The 18031-nt window shown below is 39.4% G+C and overlaps 1 protein-coding gene across 2 annotated transcripts in view; it reads left to right on the top strand.

Moving 5' to 3' along the window:
- FAM78B (family with sequence similarity 78 member B) overlaps nucleotides 1-18031 on the top strand; it is a 91449-nt gene that overhangs the window by 46560 nt on the left and 26858 nt on the right. Inside the window, exon 1 of one of the 2 annotated variants that reach the window (XM_063426694.1) lies at nucleotides 1560-1627. The exons of the other annotated variant lie outside the window; for it this stretch is intronic. The gene's annotated coding sequence lies outside the window, so the exon portion shown is untranslated. Of the gene's footprint in view, nucleotides 1-1559; nucleotides 1628-18031 lie in introns of those variants that run through there. 2 annotated transcript variants of the gene reach the window in all.

The raw sequence follows: 18031 nt of genomic DNA on the forward strand, positions 1-18031 counted from the left end.
CCAATCTACGCTCTGTCTAATGGTAGATTCCTAAATGTTGTAGTCCTACAACTTCCATGATGCTTTGCCAGCCTTTAGAGTGGCCAAGTATCATGGTTGTGAAACACAGTGTGTTTTCACAGTTATAGTTGTGCTTTTGTAGTGCTTAAAGTGTACGTTGGATAACAGCCTCTCAGAACCCAGTTTATATGCTGGAAGTGACCCTCTTGTTTTAATACATTGTATAGATAATGTATTATAGACATCCACACCACGTCATTTGATTGAAGTTTTCTGGGTGCACTGTCCCCATCTCCTTAATCCTGCAGCTGAAAACATTGCAGTTTGCGCGTCCTGCCTTTTCACATATAGGAAAGCAATCATTTATTACTTCCCTATGGGTAAGGCCTAATGTGCGATCGCTGAGGATGTGCATTTTATGTTATCCCTCGCGATGATGTCAGAGAAGGCACTATAATGTTAGCAATGCAATGCTGTAATCCTAACACTACAGTGTTGCTTTAAAAAGTATGCAATCATAAAATCAGTGAAAGAAATACAAACACCTGGATATATCTTATTTCAAATTTCCTGCAGTAGTGCATGCGCACTATAAGCAGAGTCGGTGGCAAGCTACTCCAAGAACAGTAATGGTTCTACTGACTATGAGCGTCTGCAAGGTTTTTATTTTTTTATTTATTGAATAACCATAATAATTTCTCTCAAAAATATAAGTAAAATGTTATAGTGGCAGTGTCGCTTCGGGGTATTTCATAACATTATAATCTTTATTGCTGTGATGCTTTGTTATACATTCATACACAGCAAGCATTAAAGAGCTCCCAGAAAAGATGGACATTAGGATGAAAAAGAGAACTTGAAGGATTTAAGCTTAAAATAAGGAATGTCTGTCCTAAATAGGGACACTTGGAAAGTATGCATTATGTAAGCCACTGAACCCAGAAGCCAGCAAACCATTTAGAAAGTTCTCACACATACATGGTTCCTCTCTAAACACCAGATAGTAGAAAATTAAACCGGTATGACAAATTGTAGGCTAAAAATATAATGTAGATGGGTTGGAGAATTTTGTTCAAATCAGCTATATTAGCCTAATTTTTGCCTTTCTAATTTCAATTCACTTCGGTAACGGATTAACGGTAAACGGTAGTGAATTAAATAACAAGCTGTACAATACAGGCCAATATATTTAATCTCCAACCCAGCTATGGTCACAGCTTGACGAAATCTAGCCAGTTTGGCAATTTGGTTTTCAATGAATCGCACATCACTGTTTAGTGAATATACCCCACCCTCTTCTTTTTGCAGAATGGGTTGTATCCATGTCTAGTAAAGGGCCCGAGTGCTGGATGCTAATACTAAGCAGCTATATTATGAGAGGACCGAGATGCTGGATAGTGATGTGAACTGTAAACAGAAGGGGGGGGGGGGGAAGCTGAATATAGGCTAAGCAACATGTCCTCAGCTGCACTCAATGTAATTACCAATCCGTGTGTGATGGGCTGTGTTTCCCCAGTCATTGCTATGTCCCCCCTGGGTGTCCGAGCCAAATTCGGAGGGAAGCCTGCTTTGACTGGCCAACGGAATCCTGTATTTGTTATAATCAGGCATTGTAACAGCCTTCAGGGTGAGTGAGATCTGCTGAAATCTACCCAGAATTATTTAACCAGGATTAGCAAAATGTGGATTTTCCAAACCAATTCCTCCAAATCATGTTGTAATGTACTTATTTATTTTAATATTGCAATGACTTACAATATACTAGAAGGATATTAAACACCAAGGGATATCTTCACTAACTCGACAAGGTAATTGCAATTTAGCTGGAAATATTTTTTCCCCCTAAAATGTTGTTTTTTCAAGTGCAACTACAGGGTAAATTCACTAAACAGCAAATTGCAGGGAATTGAAAAATGACATACAGTGTTATTTTCTAAAGGGAGAATTCAAATTCTAAGGTCAAAATAGACAAACTGGAAAGATTCTCTAAACCATATACTCTTTCAGTTTGGCTACTTTGGCCTTAATCTGACTCGGGCCTTTAAAGTCTATTGTTTTGGAATTTACCAGGGAACTGATTTTTTTTATTAGGCCAAAATGTATTAATTTCAATTATTACACCATAAGTATCTCAGGTTATTCCCGAAAGTGAGAATTGTAAGGCGTTCATAGAGAATTTAAATTTTAAGACCAAAATAGCAGAACTGGAAACAATTCAACAAGTCGGCTCCACTTCCAAATCAGCTACTTTGGCCTTACATTTAAAATTCACTTTGAATTGCCAACAATTGTCACTTTAGTGAAGAACCTTGTCTGCATCTAGTGTTGCTAGACTCACCATATTTTTCCTGAACCAATGCGATATATATATGCTGACAAGCCGCAGCTGTAGGATTCCTCAGACATCAATGATTTGTTTTCCCTTCAGAATTCTACATACTTCAGGGCAACAGTATTCATGTGATGCCCATCAGCTGTAGGAAAAAGATAGCGCATATGGCAACTGTATCTGAGAACAAGCAAGATGACAGTGGGCACCACCACTTGATTACTAAGCAATGGAGAGCATTTATAAAACCTTTTATTTATTTCTTTATTTATTTTCTGTTTGAAATGTTTTTTTTTTGTTTTTCAAAGGATACTAACATAAATTGCAAATATTGCTATAAATAATAGCATTTTATATTTACAATGATCAATAAGTTATATTTTTTAACTTTTATTGGTTGGTTGTTGTACACAAAGTTCAATATTTTTCGTAGGTGGTTGTGGTACGCAGCTCAGTTGTTCATATATTTATTTACAGGAAGTATCCTTATTTTATGGAAAGCGCAGTCCACTTTTTTAAGTATATTCTCCCAGCATCTTAAGGGTGCCTGAGTTGCAAACATATTATTGTGCATTTTGCTAGCAAACTAGGTTACCTGGACAGGCATAGATGCTTGCTTATTTGGTAAGTGTGGATGTTCTAAAAGGCACATTTTGAAGATACTTTTGAAAAGGTTTAGTTTCATAACTAAAAATCCTATGATGATTAGCTAGCCTTAGGGCTGGCAAAGGATAATGTTTGAAGTTATTGTACAGCTGAGGATCTACCTTTTAGCCATCGCTGCTAAACGATTTCCTTATGGATACTTAATTGTACAATAGCATCTTTTGACTCTGTATTTTAAACATTGTTTTGAATGACAGGTATAGTAATTATGTGTTTTGTCTATAAATTGGCTGCATGAAGTGATACTTGAAGTGATAATCTCTTCGAACTGAAATAATTGTGGGTTGCAAAGCTTCTGCCTGAAGAGGTTAATACAGTAAGTAAAAGAAAAATCCCAACCTGACAAAATCCATGTTTAGCTGAAATAAAAACAAGTGAAAATTGTTATAAAGCAGAAAACCAGCCAGTAAACTAACTATTTGTATAACATTATATGTTTTATAAAAACATAGATTTTTTTTTTTGGCTTTGGTTACTAACCTATTTGATAGGGACCCAAACTGGATAGCTGGGAGACTTGCAAAACAGAGCCCAGATCTCAAGCTGGGAGACTCCCCTATCTGTCAAACTGCCTTGGGCCTTGGTCATCCTTAAAAACAAAGCTGTTTTCCTGGCACTATATGTTCCTACAGTGCCATCCTTCCTTGCCCCTCCTCCCTTCAGTCACTTGCCTGAATCCAGAACCGATGTCCCTTGGCGCTGGGTCAGGCTTTGCCACGCTCCTCCCCCGCCGACATCAGCCGGCAGGAGAGACCTAATGCGCATGCGCGGAAAGTGCCGCGTTCGCATTAGGATTCCCTATATGAAAGAATGGTTTCAATGCTTTCCTATGGGGATTTGATGGAAGCTGGATGTCCTCGTGCACAGAGTGAGGATGCCCATCATAATTTAGGTGACTTGTGGTCGCCTAACCACCCAGAAGTCCCTCTAGTGGCTATCTGGTAGACTGTCCAGAGGCAGGTGGAGACACGCTATCCTGAGTTCTTGTTGCAAAAATAAATAAGCAAATCTATTATAATTGTAAGGCCTACATATGAGCCTGTTAGAAAAAACATATGTCAGACATGATTGTATCTACATGTACCATTCTCCCCTTTATTTATGACTGGAGATGCAACTGGTTATGAACAGTATATGACATCTCATTGGGTTAAATGGGTAGAGCCCAACAAGTTGAGGGCAGTGTCCCACATCTTTAAACTATACCAGCCGTGGCTTGTGACATCAGTGCCGCGACACTGGTGATAACACTCTTAGGGCCCCCTGTCCCAATTGCATGCTTCCCAATATTGGGAGGTATGTCACTGTCAAAGGGGTGCTTAAAGGGTATCATTTGGCTCTGTCCAGTTCACTTGAAACTAATGATAAATACTTGATATGTACTCTAAATATATAATGTATCGAAATGCTACCACAGTGAGAGAGACTTATTTTTAAGCTATTTACTAGTTATGGTAATTGTACTGATTGTAAATAAAAATTAAGGTTTTAGTGATATAAGCAGTGACTGTCTGCAACTGGAACAGCCTGTATGCTTCTCATAAAATGCATGTCGGCTCCCTGGGGTAGAATAAATGACAAGTGTCTCAAAAATACATCACTTTTACTCTATAAGCCTTCAAACCCAGAAAAAAAAATCTCATTAGTGATATGTTATTTGTAACAGTGTTTCTATTACAGAAGCAAAATCTATCTATGTATCTATCTATAGCTATCTATCTATCTATAGCTATCTATCTATCTATAGCTATCTATCTATTTATAGCTATCTATCTATAGCTATCTATCTATCTATCTATAGCTATCTATCTATCTATCTATCTATCTATCTATCTATCTCTCAGTCTATCTATCTCTATCTATCTATCTATCCTCCCAAACAACATTGTAAAAATGTAATGCAGAAAATTTCAAGAATCCAAGTTCTTTATATTTAATCCACTGTTCCAAAATCAATTTAATCCTACCAGGCACTTTGCACCTGTGGAAAGCCAGACTCTCTCTTACATGAATGTAATGCCTCGCAGTGCTTTATATATCCTAAAGGGGATACCCTGCCAGGGAATCACAAGCCTGAGTTAAATATAGCACTGCAAGCAGCTCTGTCCATTCAGCAGCTACATGCTCCAAGACCTTGTCAATCTATCTAGGCCAGAAAGAGGAAAAAAAGGGATCTGAACATTCCAGTACTGGAATTAGATATATGTTTATGTGTGTATCATGAGTGAACAAATAAATCAGATGTCGTCATAAAAAAAAGAAATTGATAAGAGACATTTGTTGATTTTTAAATTCTTTATTTTTTCATCTTGACAAAGTTGGCAACATAACAGGAAGATTTGGGCTTATGCAAAAGCCATATGGTATGCAATACGCATAAACAACGTTACATAATCGATATTCTTGTACCACATGTATCATTCAAACGAGTGACATTCTTCGTACCACTTGTCAAGGGTTTTTGTTATAAAGTTAGCGAATACATGCATCATCTTTAGCTAAAAGGGCATGCTGTACCGCAGTGTAGAAATACAGTATAGAGTAGCAGGGGAGGACACTGGTGTGTTATAGGGTTTCCTTTGTCAGGTGAGCTCCCCATTTGTGGGTACTTTTTTGTAAACCAGACTAGTCGTAAATTACGGGATGCGAGTACCGAAGCACACAAGATCACGCAAGACTCGTTTGCTAGCTTGTGGGTGTCCTGTATTTTTGGGTATTTGTTGGCTCACTTGTTTGTACTGACAGTCTTTTCAGGTACTCTCCATGCATGAATTAGATTTTTAGAACAAAACACAGTTTCCCAACCTTGGGAGGGGATTGGGCAAGGGGGTAAAGGAAGTGGAGGGGGGGGGGCAATGATTAGTGTAGGGAGGGGATAGTAGAGGGCTAGGAGAGAAGAGAGAGAAGAGAGAGGGAGACGGTGTAACTTACCACAGCTGGGGGGGGGGGTGGATGACACTGTTCCATTTATTCGATTTACTCAGCGAGATTTGTTGATTTTTAAATAAGCAGTATTCTTGATATTTGTTTCTAACTATTGACATGTTGAGCTCCGTTTATTAATAAATGGTGAATGTTACTGCAAGAGGGACACAAGTGTCAGTCCTCCTTCCCCTTGGGTTGTCACCCAGTCTTCATTTACAACTTTTTAAACCTTCCAGAGCAGGACTGGGATTGTAAAGTAATCAGAGTAATCCTGGAGACTCTGTTTTGAAGATATGGTTGTAGGAGAACCATTTGCAGACAGGATCTCTATAGCATACTGTTTCGGTTCGACAAATAGTTACTAGAATTAGGCCCATCTGCAGAGAAGGATTGAGATATCACAGAGCCCTAGGCAGGTTACCAGCTTGGGCCCACCCTTAATTCTTCACATAGGAAGGATGAATAGAACAAAGTAAATTCATTGTTCCAGGGCTCCTGTTTGCTCCTTAAGCCCTTGGCTGCTGCCTAAAGTCACCTTATGGTTAGTCTGACTTGACTTTTTTTTCTGTTCTTATAGTTCTTTAAAAAATGAGAAATGGTGTCTAGAATGCAAACACAAGATAAACATATAAGCCAGGGGCAGGCAACCTTCGACACGCCAGATGTTGTGGACAGGGGCGTAACTAGAAACCTTTAGGGCCCCGGTGCAAGAATCTGTTAAGTCCCCCAGCTATGGATCAGATGGGGGCCAATAGGTAGACCCTCAGCTGCCGGGCAAATCCCATGTTGCTTTGCCAGCTGTGGATCTACTATTTACTCATCCTTGCAGAGTTCTATTTGTATGTAGTATCTGTGACATGGAGTATATTTATGTAAATATTTGTGTATTTGTCTATTTGTGTAGATGAGGTCTGTTAGTGAGTACACTGGTTGTGGACTACATTGCCTATAATGCTGGCAAAGCATTGTGGGAGATCTAGTAGACAACATCTGGAGTGCCAAAGGTTGCCTAAACCTGATATAAGCTATTGCAATCTGCAGTGAATCCCTTCAATATACTTGCAGGGTTGTTTACTCAAAAAAAAATATCACTATTTGTAGATAAACCTTAAACGCAAACATGCATGCATTTTTTTCATTGGGGTAATTTTCTAAAACATTTTGCAAAAGCTGGAGATCTCTTGTATGCAACTTTTGCAACCCCCCCTTTTCCCCCGCCCAGACTTTTTGTGGCTGTCCAATCACAGACTTCCCAATGCAGCTCAATGAGAAGTGTTTGCAAGGCAGGTGCTCTGAGTAATTGCTGCCTCTCGGGTTTAGCTCCACTGAGCTAACCAAACCAGGAAGGAACAGAGCTGGTTGTCTGATTGCCAGCCAGGGGTGTGTATCCCCAGTCATTAAGTTTGATCTACAAAGGTACTTGTATCGTAAATTGTACTCTTAAAAGATAAGTAGAAGCCAGCACTTATAGTCTCTGGGCAGAGATGCAGAGGGATAGAATGTATGTGTGGTAGAGACATTTCCTCAACATAGTGCCATCTAGGTGAACTAAAAGGAAGGTACATTTGTTCATTGCAAATTGATGTCAAAGATATATAACAATTTTTGAGAATCTTATGATGTTAACCTTTTGGACAACCTCTATTTCTAAGCATACTTAAATACCACAGTGCACATAATTATAGATTATATATTCATAAACACATTAATGCACAAGTTTAACATTATGAAAGAACATTAATTTTGCACTGTTCTAATCATTAGACCCACGGTCAATTCCTTACTGATTTTCTCAGCATTTTAATTAACTAACGATAAACTAATAGAGTAACTTGAAAAGTAATTAAAAATAAAAGAAAGTAAAATTATTGCACAGAAACTTGTTTTAAGGTTACAGATGTCAAGATGTTTAAGTTGGGTGCTCTCAAAATAGGACAGATTTCGTGTAAATGGAAAAAAATAGTTTTACTTCAGAGTTTAAGATTTTTGACAATATTTTGACAAAAATGTCGTTAACAGTTTTGGAGCCACAGTGTAGATAGAGGATTGGAATGTAAGTTATTTTTGTGAAATCGGGAGATGGAAGTGATAGCCATGAATAGACATTGTGACATAATTGGAATTATTGAAAAGTAGAATGAGGATATACATCATTGGGTTTATGTCGTCTGCAATCTTAATCTTTGTTGAATCTTTGTTGAATCAGAACAGTATTTCAAATGGCCAGAGAAAGACATTTATTTTTGGGACATGACTTAGTGTTATATGACCCAAACTGGAATGTTTGAAACTGGAGGAAGGAGGCCCAGTTACGGTGTGTGTTAGTGATGCAATATGAATCACTAATAAGAATCTCCTCTCAGCCTGGCTTCCATGCTTAGAGTTAACACTCCCTCTCTTGCCAAATAACAAACTGCTCCTATTGACTTTGTCTAGCATAAAGCATTTAAAGGGACACTATAGTTACCAGAACCACTACAGCTTAATGTAGTTATTCTAGTGTCTATTGCCTGTTTTTTTTTCTTTCTTTATTTTTGCTGTGCAATACATGTTACAAACAAGCCTGTATTGTCACGATAGCAGTAACAGGCATATTCACGCAAACAATATCGTGATAGGATTGAACAACACATTTTTGGTTTTTTTTTATAAGCAAACAGGATGATGGCAGATGCTATGCATGCCAGAAGATGAATAAGTATGATTAGTAGTAAAAGGTTGTGTAAACCGGCATTGATGATGGCACACTATGAAAAACAAAAAAGGAGCATATTCTTTGAGCTATGATCACACACAACCCATGGGGCCCCGGTGCGAAAACTGATCCGTGGGCCCCTCCCCCCCCCCCCCCACGCGCTTACTCTGCGCGAACTGGTGGTGGGCACCTGGTCAGAGGGGTCACAGGGCTGCGACCCCTGCGACTGCGGTATGGACACCAGTGCATGCAGATAGACATACACTTAAAGGACCACTACGGACACCCAGATCACATCAGCTCAATGAAGTGGTCTGGGTGCCAGGTCCCTTCCGGCTCCGGTATCAGTGCGGTGCGCGAGGTCGCTGAAGAGGGAGCACTCAGGGGAAAGTGCTCCCTCGCGCACCCGCCAGCCCGGACATACCACGGCCAGCCTCTGGGGGCCCTGAGGTGGCCGGCTCCTGGGCCCCCCAGGGGAAGAGGCTGGCCACAGTGGGTACATACCGGGTCGCAGGGCGGCCGGGCCCCCTGGTGGGCCGGGCCCGGTAGCAGCCGCGACCCCTGCGACCCTGGTATGTACGCCACTGACACTGATGCATAATAAAGTAAACAATTAACTCTTGTCAGGCTATATATTCATGTCTAAAAACTGAACAAGGCAGATGTAAGTAGGTAGGAAGAGATGATATAGACATGGTGAGTTTTGAATATGTTCTGATGTTAGGATCAAGCTATGAAACCAAGTAAAAACCACTGAAACAAAGCACATAAGCAAGCTAGCACTCCAATCAAAGAGGTCAAAGCAAAAGAAAACCGGAAAGTGTCTACTAGATCTGCATGGACGTAGTGGTAAGGCAGCAGGCCATCACTCAATGAGGCAGCGAAAGTCAGCCAACTCCCATAGTTGGTAAGGTCAGGGCACTTACAGGAGAGTCACTGAGGTAAGGCGCCCCTCCAACCCTAGGCCCTTCTGGGGCCGTTATCACCAAAGCATGGATTCGGAAGCACCCTGAATCCAAGTCCCACTTTAATGGTGAACAGCAGAAGGCTTTGATGGTCTGTTGCTTCTTTCGGTTGGCAGGCTTCTGTTGTGTGGCGGGGCTGAGCCCTGGGTGGCCCTCGGCCCAGGCAGGCCTCAGGCGAGAGTGACAGGTGTAGGTTTAGGTGCTCTGCCCGGAGGGATCCCTCTCTGCTTTTTACTATTTTGGCCCCTCTTTCAAGGCAGGTGGTACTGCTGCCCAGAAACTATAAACATTTCCTCAGGGTGTAGCAGGGTTCTGTCTATGCGATGTGGCATATCACTATGGATTTGATTCAGGCTCCGCATTACAGGTGCGAGTCCGTACGCCATCTTGGGAACCTCAGCCGTCTCCATGCCGCAGATAGCAGCCTTTCGTTTGGAGTTGGATGTACCGCTCCAGTGGGGACCGGGATAACCCCCGCCGGTCCAAAGGGGGAGGGGACCCCCAGCTATCGCCTCCGACGTGCCTGAGATCAGCAAGTGGTGAAAGGTAAGGAGGCGGCCATCCACCTCACCCCTCGCTCGACTAGGCCGCTAACCTCAAGTTATCTCAAAGTTGGAGCTTCAAAGCTTCTGTAGTTGGGCCATTCAGTGTTCCCAACAGCCTTTTATACTATATGGTTCATCTTTTAGCGTCAAAAATGTGTAGAAACCGGTATTAATCGATTCATAAAGCCATAGACTTCAAGAGCCCAACAGACATGCAACTCATTGGCATGGCGGTCTGGCCCCGCCTCCCCGCGTGATTTTTAATGTAAACGCTGCCTTTTCAGAATAAAATAGTAGGTGTTTATATTGATACCTAGTAACACCTCTAGTGGTAATTACTCAGCCAGTGTCACTGTAGGGAGATATGGCTGAATTTGTGCATGAATGTAGCATGAGCATGAATTTCTAGTTGCAACCTTTTCAGGCACTATAAAATATAATATTCCGTGGGAGTATGGAAGGAGATTTGTCCTTGATATTAATTTTCTCTGACTGCATTATTAGTTACATCCAAACTATATTATATTTAATCCATTCTGCACTTTTTTAAATTAAATCTTAGCATTCAATCAGCAAGCTATTAATCTTCTTTCCCTTATTTTTCCTCTTTTCTCTCTCCACCTACATATATTGTGCTACGATTTTCTTTACTACTATTTCATTAATCCATTTGTTATTAGTCACTAATAGTCAGGCAAGCGTTTTATGTTAATTTCACCAAGGGGAATTTTAATTTTTAAGATAATATAGTTGAATGGATCTATTACTGCTTCTAATGCAATATGAAAGGGACACTATAGGCATCAAAACAACTTTCGCTTAATGAAGCCGTTATGGTGCATAGATCATGCCCCTGCGATCTCACTGCTCAATTCTCTGCCATTTAGGAGTAAAATCACTGTTGTTTCTGTTTATGCAGCCCTAGCCACACTTTCCCTGGCAGTGACTGACACAGTCTGCATGAATAAAATGGTTATATTTTCAAAAAGATGTTAACTTACTTTATAAATGTTTATCTCCTGCTCTGTAAATTGAACGTTAATCGCACGCAGGAGGCCCCTGTGTTGTCTAGAAGACTACATTGAGAGCGTGAGCTAAGAAATTCTAAATGAAAAAACTTTGCAATAAAGGTGTTGAAAAAGAAAATGTGTTTAGAACTGTATAATTTATAGGGTGGTGCATGTGCAAAAAATGTGGTTTGGTTCGGCACTTCTGAAATTTGGGACTTCGGCAATTCGGGACTTCGGTTCGGCACTTCAGAAATTCGGGACTTCTGCAATTCAGCACTTCGGTTCGATTCGGCACTTACTAAATTTGGGACTTTGGCACTTTGGGACTTCGGCACTTTGGAACTCGGGACTTCAGCAATTCCATAACCCTACCTCTACTCCTAACCCTAGCCCTAACTATACCCCTAACCCTTACCCTTACTCTACCCCATAACCCTAGCCCTAACCCTACCCCTTACCATACCTCTACCACTTACCCTAAGCCTACCCCTAACCCTACTACCCCTAGGGGTTGTAGGGTTAGGGTTAGAGGAAGGTTGGGGTAAGGGGTAGGGGTAGGGTTAGGGTTAGATTCCTATCATTCTCTTAACTTTACCTCCCTCTCCGGTTTTGCCACTTTTCAGAAATCTGAAGCACTTCGGCACTTCCGGAATTCGGCACTTCGGCAATTCGGTTCGGATCGGCACTTCTGAAATTCGGCACTTCAGAACTTCAGCACTTCGGTAATTCGGACATTCAGAAGCATCCGAATGTCCGAATTTAAATTCGGACCGAAACGAATTGCACATGTTTAATAATTTACATGCAGGAAGCTGGAACTGTATAACCAAAGTGATGTAACTCCTAAATGGCAAACAACTGAGCAGTGAGTAGGCAGGGCCATGATCTATGCACCAAAACCACTCCATTAAGCTAAAGTTGTTTTGGTGCATTTAGCGTCCCTTGAACTTCATGAGCTGAAATGAACATTTTTCATTAACTCCTGATCTTGCTTTGTTGAGGGAAGAGACTCCTCAAGTAGAAATATTCTCCTAGTCCAAAATGCCTTTATCAATTAATTTGTATTACCTATTTTGGTCTAAAGATTGCTAGATAGTTCTTACCACTGCAAGTTAATTGTATTTACTTTTGAAAACAAGGGATTCTTTGAATACCATTATTAAAATATATTGATGGCCAATAAGTCCACTCTCTAGAGACCTTTTCATTAACAGGACTGTACACAATAGTCCATTCTATAAAACAAGTGAAATTTTGCTTTGGGCAAAGTAACGTGTTCATTCCACTATACCCCATTCCCTCTCGAATGTAAGCTCATTGAGCAGGGCCCTCCACCTCTCTGTTCCTGTACGTCCAGTTGTCTGGTTACAACTACATGTCTGTTAGTCCACCCATTGTACAGCGCTACGGAATCTGATGGTGCTATATAAATAATATAATAATAATAATAATAAAATAATAATTCCAGCTATTTCTTTCATTTTTTTCCACAAATTTTAGACCAAAATAGCCAACCCAGCTAAAGTTCAGTTGGATAATTTTGGGAATTTCAATATTGCTGGCCTTAAATTCCCTGGAAAATTGGGAACAATTTCTGGTTTGCTGTATAACCCTGTGTAGCTCCTTACCCTTTAGCGTGCCATAGTGTGCGATTAAAATTGGAATGTATTTACCATATAATGTGTAGCAAGTAAATTAAGAAGATCAAAGAGATATTCCAGTTTAAATTTGATTTAAACAAAGAAGAAAATGTAGAATAACATCTAAGAAGTTTCAGTAGTTTATTTTCTTTAAAATGTAGACTCTCAAAAAGATATCTAAGTGACTTTTATCAGGATTTCCAAAACATAGAGAAATGCCACTGGAGAATTATCAAAGGGAAATTTGCATTGATCCTGATTGTACTGAAATTAATATTAATTAGCCCTGTTTGATTTCCATTTTATTGCCTTAAAATAATGTTATCTTCAAAAAATACAACACACATTTGTAATGTTTGGCCAGAAATAAAATTTGACTTTACTGTCTCCAACCATGTGCAAAGGATATGTGCTCAGATATTTAGAGAGCCTGAAAAACATGAATATATAAAATATCCTTTAAAGGGGCATGCATTACTTGACATTTAGTTGTTGTTTTTTTTTACCAGCAAGAAAACACTTTAAGCAGAATTGCTAACCAAAATAAAGCAAGACAAATTTAAAAAGTATGTAAAAAAATTTTTTTACCTAAATTTTGTCAGATTGCATTGATAGGCACGCCTCTCAGCTAGGGGAGTTTCTTCAGCTGCCACCCTCCCTCTTACCCACCCACTTACCCAGACCAGTCCACTAATAAAAGAAACCGTACATAAATGGGTTGAAGCAGCAAGTTTCTCATTCTCACTGCAATGACTAACAGAGCAGGGAGAGAAAAGAGACAGTTTTTCATGAATCACACTGATCAGACTCCCTCTCTCCTTCCCCTGTCAAGATGGCAAGGTAAATGTGTAAATCTGTCAGGCATACTCAGTGCAGTTTTCCAACATTCCTAGGGATATGAATCAGTGCTCCCCTTGGAGTAGGTGTGGAAAGCACAAGAAAGAAGCAGGTAAATGTGCAAGCTAAAGCTTTTGAATGAGACAGTTGTATCAAAGTGGTGCACATCCATTTAATAAAAATAATGTCAATAGTATGAGAAGCCGTGCGTGTTCTTCAGATTGAATAGATGGAATGTCAGAAGTGTACGTAAAGTATTTGGCACCAGCGGCTAATTCTTTCTTTGACCCCCTCCCAACACCTAAAATTTTTCAAATATAGCAACAATGTTGAAAGCAATTTTTGAAATTAAAGAATAAACAGGATAGTAAAACACGCAAAAGGAAAGATAATATAATTTTAATGAAAAAAATACCTAATCCTATTTATTGACTTTTAATTTAAAAATACTAAAACTATGCAACATCGTGCGTGGACAGTCAGGAGACACATGACACATTGTCTAATGAGATTAGAGAGAGGATATATATTTTGTTGATACACCTCATTACATAATATACTGTAAGTAAGAGATGATTCAGTGATCCAGTCGCTACTATACCGTAATGGCTCATTTTGAGTGAAGTGATTATTTTAATTGCTTGGCACTTCTAGTAGTGAAATAAGTCATGCTTCCAGTATTGCACTTTTTAAATTATTCAATTTGCTATGGGTGTATAAGAAACACATATAATAGATGGAAATGACATCACTGTTCCTGGAAATGTGGTGCGAAATCTGTAGATTCCTATATCAATCTTTTTTCTTTTTTTTTTGAGCAGTGTTCAATAAACCCAGTTTTTTTTAAAGGTCTTGATGTCTTGCCAGTGTAAAAGAGCCCACGCAGACAGATGATAGTGTAAACTGAATTTGATAAACAAAATGATCTGCTTAGCATAAAAGATTTTAAGGATGTAAGCAGAGACAGGTTTGGTATTGTGGACATGCAGATCCTCATGCTAAACTAACGTGGTTATTTACTAAACTGTCAGCAATTAAAAGTAATTTTCCCATTTAAGGCTAGAATGGAACTGGAAGCATAGCTGACATGGATAATTTTCCCAGTTGATCTATTTTGGCCCTAAATTTTAAATTCCTTTTCAAATCCCAACAATTCTCACTTTAGTGGAAAACCTGCACAAACATTTTTCTAGACACATATATCGTGCTTTAAAGAATTATTGCTAGGTTTTATTTTTATTGCTCCAAAAATCTATGGTATTTGCAAACATTTAAAAAAAAAAAAAAAAAAAAAAAAGAGCACACATTTTTGATCCAAAAATAAGAACTTTCCTTTGTAAAAAGGAATATTTAGGACATATGCTGCAACTTTAACATGCAAGTATTTGGTACCAAACTATACTTCCTACATTCAACTTTTAAAATCAATGCTATTATCTATCACACAATTAAAAGCTGAAGTCTCATCTAAAGACCTTCCTGAGTAATTAACCCATTTTGCTGCAATTCTTACTGTTATGTAATTTATTTTTAAATTACTGATTTACTACAGATTTTATATCCATCTAATACTCATTAATATCCCATTTAAAGTTCACTGTGCTTCCAGTGTCTTGGACGATGTATACATTTCCTAAAGCTAATTTCATTAGTACAAAAATGTATTTGCATAACCAAAACAACTTATTAGGGGTTTATAAGCTGTTAGAAAGCTCTCTCTCTTAACTGACCTTGAAGTCACCTTGAAGTCTGCCTACTGATGCTAGTTGAGATTGGGAGCTTCCCTATTCACCACATAACCTGCCATACAAGTCTTTCTCTTGCAGGTGCTGATCTATGAGTATGTGTGTACACAGCACTTTTACCTGCCTGACTCACAGCACTGTGTTCACTTGGGAGAAGAGCAATTAACTGTGAGCTGGACAGGGAGCATTCTAAGGTTGCGCATGCATGTACCTGCAAGTAAATGAGCACTCCAAGCACTGCAGAGCTATGCTCAAGATGGCTAATGAAAGCTTCTATATAGGAGTTTTCTAACTTTCTGGCTGATGTAGTGGAGAAGTAGAAAATGCCCTGTGGACCCCAGTAAAGACAGTTTAAACAATTTCACTTTTTCTGGTGGGGGGATGGCACCATAATCACTGCAGCATGGTTATGGCGGTTAGAGTGTTTCTTAAAGAAAGCTGTCTAAAGCTGTGTACTTGGATGGCCGAATTGGATATGTAGTAGGAAGCACACTGCTGCTGTATGTTTGTAAAGTGCTATTCCCATGATATGCAGCCAAGCTTACGGGTTGGCTGAGCATCGTGGGAATTGTATGTAATATACATTTCTATAAATTCAGTTTTCTCTCCTTTGCTCCCAAGTTATGTCTCCCTAGCCTAGCTCCACATTATCTCTCATTCAACCTCTCTTACTATAGTACATCTAGTGTGTGAGGTGTCATTGCTTAGTGCAGTGTTTTGTCTTCCTTCTCAGCCCAAACACCACTCTACTGGCAGCGCTGAAAGTGGAGGGGGTCGAAGACATTTCTGACGTGATTTATAAAGGTAAAAGTGTCATGGCAACCATGTTCCCTAATGATTAAAATGGCTCTGTTATGGTCTGGGGTCTTTGTATTATTTGCAAAGACCCCTAACAGTAACATCACTGCTGGATGTCTGGTGGCTAGAGGGTGCAAGTAAAAGTGAGCACCAACATCTTGATCCTCCTCATTTTCTTCAATTCTTTATGAGTCAGCATCAGTGCTGTACTCTGCGAGTACAGCACTGAGGTCTATGGAGAACCATTTCAATCCTTCATAGAGAAAGCATGTGTCCCTACAGCCATTGGAGCCTGTGTATTGAGGAAAGGTTTGGCAAAATGTAACTCCTCGTTTTATCAAGTGTAGAAAAAGTACTGAGACAAAGTAGTCCCTAATTTATCTCAGTATATCTTTTGGCTGGGTTGGAAATTTTAACACAGTCACTGTGAGTATTTCAGAAAGATTCTATCTTGAAATACTCATTTTGGAGGGGTGGGAACATGAAACAGCTGCTTTTGTCTAGTCCGGTTATAAAGGGCCATTTTACACACCATAATCACTTCATCACATTAAAGTGGATAAGGTGCCTGGGATCCCCTTCATCCATCTATCATTTGTTTAACGTCTTGCGATTGGTTTCACACTGTAAGGAGTGAGGTTCCTCAGCCGCCCAGGACTCACTAGGTGGGTGATAAATATAGTACAAATTCAGATTTTGTAATAGTTTTTGGCTAGTAGCAGATATGGTACACCAAAAGCACCATAACATTTACATGCTAATGCATACTCATGCTAAATTATCAGTGTAGCATCAAACCACTGGACCCTAGGGATGATGTTCAATCCAGCGTCAAGGTAAAACTTGGGATGCTTGGTGGACCTCACTGTAAAAATTAATAAATTAATCAAAACAAAAAATTAAGTGTGTGTGTGTGTGTGTCTTAGCTGCCAGAATTCACTGCCCATCTTCCTGGGACAGAGGTGTGCAGAAAAGAGAACATAATGCAGTTCTGCCTTGGCAAGTGGCTGCCATGCCCTTAATAGCGTGGCCAGCCTGACTGACAGCCTGCTCCCTCAAGTAGACCATGCATGGAGTGCTCTGTGCAATGTTATAGTGCCCAGTCCCCTCCTCCATTTTGAAATCTTCACTGGGATCTATACTTAAATGGAAAGTACCCCAAACTGAAGGACTGTTACGGGAAATTCATGGCTTTTTTTCATTTACAATCTGCTTATATTGGTCAGTGTGTAGTGTATACGAATATGTGTGTAAATATAAATGTACATTTGTTCAAAGGTATGCCTTTCGTTACACTGCAGATTCACTTTTAAGCTACCGTCAGCCCAATTGTTTTGGCCTTTTTTTTTTTTTTTTTTTATTTTATATTTTGCTATGTTAACAATTGTCAACTCTCAACAGTCTATTTATTCACCATAAAACTAAAATGGAGACATAAAATTAGTAGTCTTAAATTGTTTGTTCAGTATGGATTTTGCAATATTTTATCAAATACATGAGTATTGTACATCCAAACCTTCATTGAAAAGGAATTCTAAAAGAAAAAAAATACCTGTCTGGTTTGTTTTTTGTTCTTGCTTCAAACAATCTCCAAATCTTCTGTTATTTCAGAACTGCCGGGGGGGGGGGGGGGGAGAAACGACTGATCACTATAATTATTTCTGCCGACATTGCTCAAAAAGATGCTACACAAAAACATTATTGAGAATATTTAGAGAGTGTCTTAAAAATGTACCTGTCATGGTACACATAGGATAGCATTAAAGTTAATCTATACACTGCACTTAAATACTTAAATCCTATCAAATGCATGCATTTTAAAAAAATATCATCATTCTCCTTGTCATTCAATTGCCAGCAAAGACCACAATTGATA

Source organism: Pelobates fuscus, chromosome 7 (assembly GCF_036172605.1).
Source record: "Pelobates fuscus isolate aPelFus1 chromosome 7, aPelFus1.pri, whole genome shotgun sequence".
In the NCBI taxonomy this organism is placed as follows: domain Eukaryota; kingdom Metazoa; phylum Chordata; class Amphibia; order Anura; family Pelobatidae; genus Pelobates; species Pelobates fuscus.